Here is a 10,838-nt window from a genome sequence, read left to right as displayed (position 1 = left end):
ATAAAAAAAAATTGTGTAAACATTTTAATATGAGTTATATATTATAATTTAAGTATGTCAGTTAAAAAAATCATAACAACAGTAGAAGAATGTATCATTTACTCTAGCGATGTTAATTTAATTTCTACTCGACTTAGATTATTAAAAATTTCATAATTCCACTAAAATTCAATAAAATTTCATAACAATAGAACCTAACAAATTTCATTACATGTTCACTTGACTGAATGTTTAATGTATCTCAATGGGTCGAGCTTCCATATTACTCTTGTACTGAGCATGGGTCGAGCCTTCATGACGAGGTCGAGCCACCTCCATGGGCGACCCAATTTGAGTTTTTGTGGGTCGAGCCTTCATGACGAGGTCGAGCCACCTCCATGGGCGACCCAATTTGAGTTTTTGTGGGTCGAGCCTAAGTGGTTTTGTGTGGCTCGACCCGCTCGACCCACACGACCCCGTCCTCGACCCAATGAATTGTTTTCATTGTTTAAAATAGATTGCGTGTACTGAAACTACAAAACTCTAATCAAAACTTCATAAATAGATCACATAAATTCAGCTCAAAATCAATATAAAATACCATATAATTGTTTTAATCCAATAACCATAATTTATCCCAAATAAAACGACAATAATGTCTAAATTCGTCAATCTTCTCATCGTTCAATTGATAGGCATTTTCTCTGAACATTGTATAAGCTTTGCCTCTAAACAATAAACTCCACATTCACCGCTGCAATAAAAAAACAAACATAAAATGTACATTGATATACACTAAACAATAATGAAATAATAATTTTTAAAATAAAAAAATTTAACCTGATTTTTTGAGTAGGAAAATTAGCTGGCCTAACTATGCTCCATCTTTCAGAAGCATCACTGAGACCCAACATATGTGGAAGCATAAACGACAAAGGGTTAATAAGTTTAAGTAATGTCTTGCCCGACCTATCTACGCTGCGATCTAAACCATGATTGTGATCTTCTTAATGTTAGGCAAAACTTTTAACAAACCCAATGCCCGGAAAGATGAAAAGGTATCAAAATTATTTTGGCTTTGTTCAATGGAAAGCTGGTCATTCACCAATTTTTGCTTTCGAATAGGGCATCAAAACATCCTTTATTATTCTGCCTGTTCTCATTGAAAGCACTCGTAACCAGCTGATGAAAATCGACGTCCATCAATGACACGTCATGTGACATTAAATGTGAGTACGTCATTTGTAATTGGAGTAACTCTCGACACATTCTTAAAAGTTATAAAGTGAAATTTGTTAATTACGAACTCAATGTAATACATAAAAAAAATAAGAAAAAACTTACTGTCTCATTCAACCAACAAGCAGGTGTCCCCAATTCAAGAAACCGCGTTCTATTGTAGGACGAGTATAGCCCAAATATCCTCGTATTTTCCATGCAAGAATTAATCTCAGCACTCACTCGAGCCTACGATCTATTGACGAACATTCTATCTCTTTTTTCAAAACACATAGACATCATATCATTTATAAGAAGATGATGTAGTTCCTCATCTGTCATAGGCTCTTCCTCAATTGTGAACAATCTTAACTTATGGCCCGAAGTTTTTACAAAAGCACGAGTCAAGTGTTGTATTTGGATCCACCTCATCTGTTCTCATAAATGGAGTCTCTTCATGTGTTCACCTTGATGTCTCGCCATAATTTGAGATAGTAATACATACAATTTTGTCATTTTTCATACTAATAATTAAAAATCATATAAATATCGATAAAACTTACCAACATTGTCACTCACTGGAGGCAATCTCCCAAACATATCCTTCAAACTCGAGATATCTGTCTGCATATATTTCAATAGATTCATGATATCGGCTTGGTCCTTTTGCATCGTCGCAACTTTATCCTCTAAACTTGTCAAATGAACTTCATACATATCTGCAAGAGATGTATGATCTCTATGCATAGATGTATGTCTCATGTCAGTCAATGGAGGAGACGGTTGATTCATGTGTGAAGGACCACCAGATGGCCGAGAAGATTTTCGGACTTTATCTCGAGATGATCTGGAGTATGTATGTGTGAATGGCCGGGAAAACTGTTGATCCTCAGTCTGTACACCCACTTCATCCTCTGGGTCGCCCAATGGATCTTGACCGCACACTACTTTGATATCCTGGCTAATCAACTCCAATGCGATTGACTACAACATTATTAGAATCAACAAAATCTTCAGTCATATAATGCACAGACAACAGCTCGTCTGTGGTGGAAATGAGCATCCCCAAAATATCATATATTAATCATTAACATTAAACATGAAAATTAGTTAACAAAAAATGTATTAGATAATACAAAAAGTAGATAAAATGATTTTTTTGTATTTACCTTGGTATATACATTTTTAAATCTTTTGTTCACATCATCAATGGAAAGGGAATGGTTCTTACTATATTTCCTAGTCAACCAATTACACATCCGAGGTATCAGTACATTGGGACCTTCCCGACGTTTAGCAAACACTTCAACAATTGCTGGAAAATATTCATCTGCCAAAATCTAAAACAAAAAAGTAAACGCATTTATTAGTATGATATAAAATAACAATGATATTTCATAGAATGAACAATATTTATTTATCTGTAAAGGATGAATAAATCTACTTTTATGGAAGCTACCGCACCCACCCACGGCGTGCGACCAAATTTTCATAGCTTCTAAACTTACTTTCGAGAATTTTTTTAAGTCCATAAAGTACTTCGAAAGCTATTCTACCCCATGGATAGTTAATAAAACTATCAAAGTTATTAACTAATCTAATTCATTCTAAATCTACTGTATCATTTTTCTTTTTTCTTTGTCTACCTAATACACCTGCCACGAACAAAAGACTGGCCAATTTCAACTTCTCTACGTCTATCTCTTCCCCTAAGTCATTCTCATACTCATCACTTCTAACTATGAAATCCCCCAAAGCTATATTGTCACTTCCACCTAAATTCATCTTCCTCAGGTATCAAAGGATAAAATTTTGAACAATTTAGTCCCGTTAGCAAACAATAATCTAACAATAAAAACCGTAAAGGTCGTTTACGATATATCATCCAAAATTCATTACATCCACTGTCATAAGTTTGTCTACTCATCAAAAACCATAACAATTGATTCGAATTGTTATAATCTTTAGCACATATAATTAAATTACCAAATTGTGTATGTTGGACCAAATATTATATTTCTTTCTCGTTCAAAAATGATACACTCTTCTTACAAATATCACCGTATTTTGATCCTAAAGTTAACTTACATTCAAAAAATTGATTCTTTCCAAGTTTAGTAAGAAAGTAAATCTGCAAAAAAAAAAATTATATTACTTGTCAAAATTAAATAGTGTTTATTTAAAAAATTGGGTCGAGTCACTAAGATTTGGGTGAAATAATAGTTGACTCGACCCATCACGCCCTCGACCCACCTCGTGGTCGAGGTGGACCCAGCTCGACCCTGTGGGTAGGGTCGAGCTCGACCCAAAACGATGATCACAAAGCATCTGTCAGTTCAATATCTTGAGCACCTCATGAACTTGGCCTATGTATTGCATGTGGATCTTCGGATGGTAATATACCGGTTTACATGGCAGGTACTGATGGTGGATGGGAGAAATCACGTATAGACCAGGCTCATCCAGTTGGCGTCACCTCTGTCTCATGGGCCCCATCAACCTCCCCTGGTGTTCTAGTAGGCACTGGCCTACTCGATCCTGTTCAGAAGCTAGCATCCGGTGGCTGTGGTAATACGGTGAAAGTGTGGAAGTTTGACAATGGAACTTGGAGAATGGATTGCTTCCCAGCTCTTAGCATGCATAGCGATTGGGTGCGGGATGTTTCTTGGGCACCAAACTTAGGACTTCCCAAGTCAACAATTGCAAGTGCTTCTCAAGACAGAAAGGTAATAATATCGAGTTCTCTGAAGAAGGTGATCAATGGAATGGCAAAGTTTTGAAGGATTTCAAGACTCCAATTTGGAGGGTCTCGTGGTCGCTTACCGGAAACATTCTTGCTGTGGATGATGGGCAAAACACTGTGACACTCTGGAAAGAAGCAGTGGACGAAAAGTGGCAGCAGGTGACCACTGTCGACTTATGAAATTTTTAGTTCAATGGTCTTCTTTTCAAGGCTTAGGAGGTTTGTTGTGTTTCCATATACTGCTTTTATGGAGCCGATTACAACTAGCTTGAGACCAAGGGTCTGACTATTTCACCTGAGATCTTATTGTTGACTAATTTTACATGCAGAAGCAGACTTCTGCAAAACCTTTGACTAGAAAATTGATGGGACATCGTTTTCAGACTGTTTATTCACTTTGTCTGGCCCATTTTCAGTGCCATCTCCTCTTTTTTTGAAGTACCATCTTTTCTCAGTGACATAAAAGATGGTTTTTGTCAAGTGGCCAAAGCTTGCTAAATCATCATGGTTTCGTTTAAGCTTCATGTGTTTGAGAAATCTCGATTCGTGCCACGCCCTATTGGTAAAAAAAATTTAACCGTATATGTATGTGTTTTTTTCTAAATGTAAACATGAGTAATAAATTACCTGGGTCCATCTCCGTGGTAATCGCTCTTTTTTGGAAAATGACACACTCTTTTTCTTGCTGGTGCCCTTTTACATCCAAGTTTCTGTCTTTCCAACTCATTCATGAGGCTTGTTTTTGGAAGTGTCTTTTTGGTAGTTATCCTAAAGTCTTCAAATTCAAGAGATGATCTTTGAGTGTTACTTAAGTTATTATTTTGTCCACAAGGTTAGTTAATATAATTGAGAATGGCCTTGCCCTTTTCCTTTTTTGGTGCTTGGTTCCAATATTGAGCGAGCATTTGGACTTTTACCCACCCTTCATAGGTTGGCCTTTAAGGAACAAACTCAATGCTAAACAAGTGCATGTACAATGACTCGTTTTTTAATATTATTTAGTGGTCATATATATATATGTGTGTGTGTGTGTATGAGATAAATTAATCGAGAGCAATATGATTTATTTAAAGGCCTATCACATGATGGCTGACAATGCAACCTCACCTCTGTCACGTGCTTAGTTGGACCCCACGAACTAAAATTGAGAAGATATATTTTTTTAGGTAAAAACTCGTGTGAGACGGTCTTACATGTTGTATTTTGTGAGACAAATCTCTTATTTGAGTCAACCATGAAAAAATATTAATTTTTATGCTAAAAGTACTATTTTTTATTGTGAATATCAGTAGTGTTGACCTATTTCACAGATAAAACTCGTGAGATTTAAGATGGGGCATTACCTTTTTTACTCAAATCTCTTATTTGAGTCCTCCCGATGTAATAAAAAAAAGATTGATATTTTTTTTATAACGTGGGAACTTTCCGTCGCTATTTTTCGATGCACGTTAAGTAAATCTCAAACTAATACAATGATATGCAAACTAAGTTAATAATAAAAACCGATTATTAATCTTTTACTTTAGGGGGCATATGTCATGTCTTTGAGATTTGTAAAAGTAAATGCACATGATATTAAATGAAACATGTGATATAAATTGGCCAAAATAATAGACCTTGCAACTGTTCAAAACTAAGCCAAAAGCCACCTTTCATTTTCATGTTTTTTTCATTGCAATTTAAGATGGGGCATTACCATTATGGGAACCAACATTTTAATGAATAAGTTGACACGTGATGCTCAACATCAACAAAAATAAATGGAGCGTAAAGAAAATTACTCCATTCAACAAATTCTCAAAACATTATTATTATCGATTTATCTAGAGCAACAGTTAATCTTATTGTTAAGTTCGTGTGGGGACCGGGACGCTAACCATCTTCTTAATCGTTCTTTGAGAATAATTTGATCAATTAATTAAACTGGGTCTAAATTTTATTTTTTTTTTAATTGGGCCCTGTATAAACAAGTGTACAAATCTATACAACAAGTTATATTCCATTTTATTTAAATATACGATCAGTGCAATATCTACATCATGATCTAAAGTACAAAATCTGTTCAAAGTACAATAAAAAACAAACTAGTGTCATCTCAATCACATAACCAGTGATAAACTACTAGTTCTACGTCTAAGTCCGGAATCACCACTTTAATCATCATCTCTCATTCTCTTCATGACTATGATCCAGTCCCACCTATTGTCATGTACACATACAAACACAACAACAGCCAGATAACTCCGGTGAAAATAGAATTCTCAGTATAAACAATGTGTACATGCAATGTATAAAATCATACACATTTATTAAAAGTATGAATAATAATCTGAACCATAAATCGATATAAACATGTAACATAATCTATGAAACATAATCGATACAGGTCTGTAAATCAAGCTCTGACTCTTATTCTTTGACTCGACTCAATCTGGCCTAGTCTAGGGATCCCGGTTGAATAAGAACGCAACAGTTCACCTACTCTCCTCAGCTAGATGGTGGTACGTTCTTATTCCCAGACTTTGGTGCACTATATCGAATATCTGCAATAGAAGTTGATCTGCATTCTAAGCAACATCGATATAAACCAAACGTCCAGTGACCTGGCACCTATGCCAATAACTCTGTCACGACTTGGCACATCTGCCAAAGACTCTCTATCTCAAATCAATCGTCTAATCCATGCTTTCTATAAATCAATAGAACAAGCATATATAAATGCAATGAATTCAAATATCTGAAAACAATAGCAAATAAGTATGTGGTTTTGGGAAACTCAAGTTCTATCTCACTCGAGTCATTCTCCCGGTTCAACATTGATTTATATCTTTCTTTTCGTAGTACAAAAGCTTGGCAACTCTGATCTATCTGCTATCGATTCTGAAGCTCTCAATATCAAATCTGAAATGACATTACCAATAGGCACAATATCAATATACAATCTCAAATCAATACTAAATCTGATCAATATCAATCTACTGATGTTTCGATGGCATAACTGCACAATATCGATATCCCCGTCAACTCAACATCACAGATACCATATCATAACTCATAATCAATCAACAAATACAAGTCCAATATCAAATCTGTATATTCTCAATCATATAATCTGAAAATTCATAACAATTCCATCTACTGTCTGTTCTTCGATCTGATTTCGATCTACGATTACCAGTATTTCCAGGACACATAATAATAATCAAATCATAATTCCTCCCATTCATAAATTTCAAATCATGCTAGAAATCAATATAACTTATGTTCTTGTGTAGATTTTGACGAGAGGATCACAGAACTGTGCTCGGATCGAAATTCTGATAATCAGATCTTGAAAAATCAAATTTCTAAGACAAAATGGAGCTTGAGGAAATTTTCATGGCTTGCTCTCGGTTTTTGCTGGAGAAATTTGAAGGAATTGTACATTTATATATCAAATTGCATGGTGAAGATAAGTGTCCCACTCAAATACCATTAATTGCATTTTAGCCCCTGAAATCTTCACTATTTGCAATTTGGTCCTCACAAATCTTTTTAATTCAATTTCAATCCTATGAAATTGTAAAACCATGGAATATGACTCAACATTCCAAAATTCATAAATTAAATAATTTTGGATTAAAATGATAAAATCTCGTGCCTTACAATTCTCCCTTTCTGAGACATGATTTCGTCCTCGAAATCGCAGACAATCAAATCACATAAGATAAGAAGATATAACAGAAGCTAAAATAAAAGACTTATGTCAGTGAAATAACTCTAGGAATTCAGTCTCCCAGGTAGCTTCCTCAATGACATGACGACTCCACTGGACTTTCACAAGCGGAATAGTCTTCGTTCTGAGCTGCTTTTCTTTACGATCAAGAATCTGAATAGGTTTCTCAACATAACTCAGACTTTCATCAAGTTCGGCCCCGTCTGACTGAATAATATGAGAATCATCATGGAGATATTTTCGCAGCATAGATACATGAAAGACATCATGTATTACAGATAGAGAAGGCGGAAGAGCAAGTCGATAAGCACGAGTACCAATCTTCTCCAAAATCTCATAAAGACCAATGTAACGAGGAGACAACTTCCCTCGTTTGCCAAATCTGATAACGCCTCTGAAAGGAGAAATTTTCAAAAATACTCTATCTCCTTGCTCAAACTCTAAAGGTCGGCGTCGAATATTTGCATATTTGGCATGTCTGTCCTGAGCTGTCTTCATTCTCTTCTGAATCAGCTTCACTTTCTCAGTCATATATCTAATCATATCGGGTCCAAACTCAGGTACCTCAGAGATATCATCCCAATAGAGAGGGGATCTGCACTTCTTGCCATACAACTTTTCAAACGGTGCCATCTCTATACTCGTCTGATAGCTGTTGTTATAAGAAAATTCACAAATTGGCAAAGAATCTTGCCAACTAATGCCAAAATCTATCACTACAGCTCTAAGCATATCCTCCAATGTCTGGATAGTCCACTCTGACTGACCGTCTGTCTGAGGATGATATGCAGTACTCAAATGCAATGTAGTACCCAGAGCCTGCTGCAAACTGTGCCAAAAGTGTGAAGTAAATCGAGGATCACGATCTGATACAATCGACTTCAGCACACCATGCAATCTGACCACTTTTCTGACATAAATCTCTGCCATCTGGTCATATCTGTACGTCATTCTGTACGGAATAAAACATGCTGATTTGGTCAATTTGTCAATAACGACCCAAATTGCATCACAACCTTGGGAGGATCGCGGTAACTGCGTCACAAAATCCATGGAAATGTGATCTCATTTCCATTCTGGAATCGATAAGATATGCAGTAGACCTCCTGGTTTCTTTCTCTCTGCTTTCAGCTGTTGGCAATTCAAACATTTAGATACAAAATCTGTGACATCTGATTTCATCAGTTTCCACAAAAACTGTCTTTTCAAATCGACATTTTTCTGCCACCAGGATGAATGCTAAATCGACTGCTGTGCGCTTCTGTCAATATCTGTTGTCTCAAATCTGAAACATCCGGCACAACAATACGATTATTCACATACAGTACATCATCACGAACCTGATATTCTGATTGATGACCTGATCTGACCATCAACATCGAGTTCTGAACATTCTGATCCACTTTCTGTGCTTCTTTGATTCTAACAATCAATTCTGGCTCAGCTTGAATAGCATACAATCTCAAAGATTGACAATCTGTCTCAAATACTAATCCAGAAAGACAACAATCTTCAATCAAATTTGAAACACCAATAGTCGATAAGGATAAAGAACATACCTTTCGAATCAGTGCATCAGATGCTGCATTCGACTTTCCCGGATAATATTTGATTTCACAATCAAAATCTTTTAACAAATCAAGCCATCTTCGTTGCCTCATATTCAATTCAGACTATGAAAACAGATATTTCAAGCTTTTATGAGCAGAATATATCTCAAACTTCTCACCGTACAGATAGTGTCGCCATATCTTCAATGCAAACACAATAGCAGCCAATTCCAGATCATGAATCGGGTATCGAGTCACATGTGGCTTCAACTGTCTCGAAGCATATGCAATAACATGCCCTCGCTGCATCAAAACACAATCCAATCCTCTGTGAGAAGCATCACAATACACAACGAAATCACCAGTACCTGAAGGAATAGTCAACACTGGAGCACTGGTCAATCTCTTCTTCAGCTCTATAAAACTGGATTCACAAGCCTCTGACAAACAAATGGTGTATTCTTTTGGGTTAGCTGGGTAATTGGCATTGCAATACTAGAAAAATCTCTAATAAATCGTCGATAGTAGCCCGCTAAACCCATAAAGCTGCGTATCTCTGGCACAGATGTCGGTCTCGGCCAACTAATCACAGCCTCAACTTTACTGGGATCAACAGAAATACCATCTCCAGATATGATATGTCCCAAAAATACGACATGTCTCAACCAAAACTCGCATTTCGACAGCTTTGCATATAGTTTCTCAGCTCTCAACGTTTTCAATACAGTTCTCAAATGCTCAGGATGATCAATCATATTCTTTGAATATATCAGAATATCATCAATGAAAATAATCACAAACTCATCAAGATATTTCTGAAACACACGGTTCATCAATCCCATAAAAACAGCTGGAGCATTTGTTAGACCAATTGGCATGACAATAAACTCATAGTGTCCATACCTTGTTCAGAAAGCTGTCTTCGAGATATCAGAGTCTCTGACTCTCAGCTGATGATATCCAGATCTCAGATCGATTTTTGAATATACAGAAGAACCCTGCAACTGATCAAACAAATCATCGATGCGAGGCAAGAGATATTTGTTCTTTACCGTAGCCTTGTTCAGTTGCCGGTAGTCAATGCAAAGTCTCATTGAACCGTCTTTCTTTCTCACAAACAGTACTGGAGCACCCCAAGGAGAAACACTCGGTCTGATATAACCCTTGGCCAATAAATCTTCCAACTGATCTTTCAACTCTTTCAATTCTATCGGTGTCATTCTGTATGGAGCTCTAGAAATCGGAACGGTACCTGGTACCAATTCGATGCTGAAGTCTATCTCTATGACTGGAGGCAAGCCCGGAATCTCATCTGGAAAGACGTCAGCAAACTCACATACCACTGGCAAATCTGCCAATGCTGGGCTCGATTTCAATACGTCTACTGAATACACAAGGAATCCCTCTGCTCCTTTCTGTAACAATCGAGTCATAGATAACGCAGATATCAAAGGAATTCTAACTCTAGAACCCTTACCGTAGAATTTCCACTCATCAGCCATGTCAGGTCTGAATCTCACAATCTTATGAAAACAATCAACGGTAGCTCTGTACTTGGTTAGCATATCAATACCGATAAGGCAATCAAAATCAGACAACCCAAGTACAATACAATCTAACTCAATCTCATGCT

The 10,838-nt window shown here is 36.5% G+C and overlaps 1 pseudogene; it reads left to right on the top strand.

The window, feature by feature from the left end:
• Positions 1–3,231: 3,231 nt before the first annotated feature.
• Positions 3,232–4,347, top strand: LOC142538642 (protein transport protein SEC13 homolog B-like; annotated as a pseudogene).
• Positions 4,348–10,838: the final 6,491 nt, after the last annotated feature.

Source organism: Primulina tabacum, chromosome 3, assembly GCF_025594145.1.
Source record: "Primulina tabacum isolate GXHZ01 chromosome 3, ASM2559414v2, whole genome shotgun sequence".
Classification (NCBI taxonomy): domain Eukaryota; kingdom Viridiplantae; phylum Streptophyta; class Magnoliopsida; order Lamiales; family Gesneriaceae; genus Primulina; species Primulina tabacum.
This window is presented reverse-complemented; position numbering and strand designations above follow the sequence as displayed.